The sequence below is a fragment of the Saimiri boliviensis genome, chromosome 17, assembly GCF_048565385.1.
Source record: "Saimiri boliviensis isolate mSaiBol1 chromosome 17, mSaiBol1.pri, whole genome shotgun sequence".
Lineage (NCBI taxonomy): Eukaryota > Metazoa > Chordata > Mammalia > Primates > Cebidae > Saimiri > Saimiri boliviensis.
In genome coordinates, this window is record NC_133465.1 from 26,688,618 (window position 1) to 26,692,455 (window position 3,838).

Below are 3,838 nucleotides of genomic sequence, written 5' to 3' on the forward strand. Positions count from 1 at the left end.
GTAAATCTTATTTGGATCACTGACTCTCTTAAAAATAAGATGAAACTAAACTTCATGGTCACATAGAAATACATAAAATTTTGCCCAGCTGAAGTGGAAGGATCACTTGACTTCAGGAGTTTGAAACCAGCCTTGGCAACATGGCGAAACTCCATCTCTATGAAAAATACAAATAGATTAGCCAGGCATGGCGGTATATGTCTGTAGTTCTACCTGCTGAAGAAAACAAAATTTTTGCATGCAATCTCAGGAGGGCTATGGGCCCCCAGAGCCCATCTGTGACCCTCTAGGGATCCACTGATGCTAGGCAAAGTCACGTTGATCAAGAAAGTGCTGAACAACCCTCCAAAAGAACGCCACAGTACTGCAAAATGCAACCAATATTTCTTCTCCTAAAATCACGTAATGACTGTCATTTTTCAATTTACAGGAAGAAGGAAAAATAAAAGGATAGATAGCATTTGATCAATGTTAAGTGTTTTCTCCCGTAATTTTTTTAAACCTTTGGCACCTGCTGCAGCGTGTGCATTCTCACAGATGGTGAAATGAATGAACGAGCAGAAAATGAATATGAACAGAAAAACTTGGAAACGTGATTTCATAAAATTGTTTCATGCATGTGGAGATTTCGAGGGCTGAAGGAAGAGACCCGTGTACATAAAAAGCAGCAGTAGCAACCACTTTGCAGACATCCCCATGGCCTGGCTCTTAAAGAGATGCCACTGCATCCCCTGCATTGGGAATGCATGCCTAATGTTCACTGGCTGCCACTGTCCAAACATGCCCACTGCTGACATCTCATTTGTTTCTGAGCAAGGCCACAATGGTGTTTTATTTTGTGTTGAAAAGAAAATCTGCTCCCTGATAACAACTGTGAGTGATGCTTTGGGATGGAGGATTCAGATGTCTGGCCTCCTTGAAGCTGTTCTCTCCCCCATGCCTCTGAAGGAAGTGGCAAACTTATCACTATTATAAGCCATTTGTCTTTAGTGTAATTCTGCCTTTTGTGGCTTCTTTACAAAAGGAGTTCTATCCGAGTTAAAATAGGCCCAATACAAAGTGATTCGTGGGCACCAACCATACCCAGTTCAACCAGTCTCCCACAAGAAAACTTCCCAGCACCAGGCTGGAGTCTCTGCTCTGAGCCCATGACTCCGTGAGCACTTTCTGTGTGCTATGTGCCAGGCACTGGGCTAAGTACTAGGAATTCATATATCAAGGAGACGCAGAGTCTAGGTGGGCAGAGACAGGCAACAGCCGTGTACAGAAACACCTGAGCAGCAAGAGCTACAAAGGTACCCAGGGCACAGTGTGCTCACTGCAGCAGAAGCATCTGGGTCTGGCTGGCTGAGTAGGAGCAGATTTTGGCCGAAGACTTGAGAGATGGGTAGAAGTTACCAGGCAGGCAAATTTGCAGAGCAGATACCTGGACAGAGGCTTAGAGGTAGAAGTGAAAGTGGAGGGCCTGGAGAATGATGGATCCCTGTGGATACATGGGGTATCTCTCCACTGCCCCCTCTACCCCTCAACTATGCCTTCCCACCCCAGGGAGCAGCCTGCTGAGAGTCCAAGTGTTAGTCCAGCTATGGGAGCTGGTGCAGCCGAGGATGAAGCATGGCCTTGGCAATCTGGCAGCGCCATCCAAATCCCAGCTCCACCAACTGTGCTACCTTGGGCAAACTCTAGAACTTCTCTGAGACTCAGTTTCCTCCTAAAAATGGGGATGACCGTCTCAGTCTCCTCTGGATGCTGTGCTGCTGTGATGACCAACATAGGGTAGATCAGAGATGATAAAGAGGTCCTGTCCTACATGCCAACTCCATCGAGAGTGACTGCCATTGAACTGTCACGAAAGATTCCTTGGCTGGGCCAGATGGCTCACACCTGTAATTCCAGCACTTTGGGAGGCCAACGTAGATGGATCACTTGAGTCCAAGACCAGCCTGGCCAACATGGTGAAACCCTGTCTCTACTAAAAATACAAAAATTAGCCAGGCATGCTGGTGCACACCTGTTGTCCCAGCTACTTGGGAGGCTGATGTGGGAGAATCACTTGAATCCAGAAGGCAGAGGTTGCAGTGAGCCGAGATCATGCCATTGCACTCCAGCCTGGGTGACAGAGTGAGACTCCATCTCAAAAAAAAAAAAAAAAAGAAAGACAAGAAAAGAAAGAAAGATTCCTGGACACATGCCACCTCAGTAAAGATAAAGGCTTATACTCAGTTTGCAATGTCTGCCATAGGCACAGAGATGATGGGGTCCAGGAAATTCTGGGCTCCCTTTGACTGGCCCACCTTCCCCTGTCCCCCTACCCTAGAAACTTCAGGCCAGTGCTCAGAGTGAAGAAAAGCAGCCATTCCAAGCTGAGGGCATGGACCACACAGAAAGAATACCCAGCAATGCCTTCTTCAGCTGCCAGGGACATCTGCTGCCCTCACCTGTACTTACAGGTAGAGAAGGGACTGCATCTTAGCAAGCCAATCATCCCCAGGAACATTCAGTCCACCCTTAGAAAAGATACAGAAAAGCCCATTTTAAACCTGTCTCCAGGAGTCAAACTAATCCAAGAATGGGGCAACTAAAATTCATTGAATTCTCCCCCACTTTCCAGAGAACTCTCTACTACTTTCTCCAAACCATTCCCTTTCTCCTCATTCTCTTTCTCACATCTTCCTCTTTCTCCTTCTTCCTCTTAGCAAACAGTTGAAGTTGAAGTAGAAGGCATGAATCCTTCGAAGATGGATGGGTCGAACCATGGATCAGAAGAATTAATATGATTAAAACAACCATACTGCCCAAAGCAATCTACAGAGTCAATGCAATGCCTATCAAAATACCAATGTCATTTTTCAGAGAATTAGAAAACAAAATCCTAAAATTCATATGAAACCAAAAAAGAGCCCAAATAGCCAAAGCAATCCTAAGCAAAAAGAACAAAGCTGGAGGCATCATGTTATCTGACTTCAAATTCTATTACAAGGCTATAGTAACTGAAACAGCATGGTACTGGTATAAAAATAGACTCATAGATCAGGAGAACAGGGTGGAGAACTCAGAAATAAAGCCACATATTTACAGCCAACTGATCTTTGACAAAGCTGACAAGAACATATGTTGGGGAAAGGACACCTTTTTCAATAAGTGGTCCTGGGAAAACTGGGTTGCCATATGCAGAAGAATTAAATGACCCCTGTCTCTCATCATATACAAAAATCAATTCAAGATGGATGAAAGACTTAAATGTAAGATCCAAAACTATAAAAGTACTAGAAGAAAACCTAGAGAAAACTCTCCTGAACATTGATCTAGGTAAAGAATGTATGACTAAGACCTCAAAAACACAAGCAACAAAAAGAAAAATAGACAAATGGAACTTAATTAAACTAAAAAGCTTCTGCATAGGAAAAGAAATAATCAACAGAATAAACATCTTGTAGAATGGGAGAAAATATCTACAAACTATTCATTCAACAGAGGACTAATATCTAGCATACACAAACAACTCAAACAACTCAAAAACAAAAAACAAAAACAGAAACAATCCTATTAAAAAGTTGGCAAGCCAGGCATGGTGGCTCATGGCTAAAATCCCAGCACTTTGAGAGGTCAAGGCAGGAGGATTGCTTGAGTCCCAGAGTTTGAGACCAGCCTGGGCAAAACAGCGAGACCTTGTCTGTATAAAAAATCAAAAATTAGCCAGGTGTGGTGGTGCATGCCCATAGTGTCAGCTACTCAGAAGGCTGAGGTGGGAGGGTTGCTTGAGCCCAGGAAGTCAAGGCTGCCACTGCACTCCAGCATGGGCAAAAGAGTAAGACCCTTTCTCAAAAAAACAAAAAAA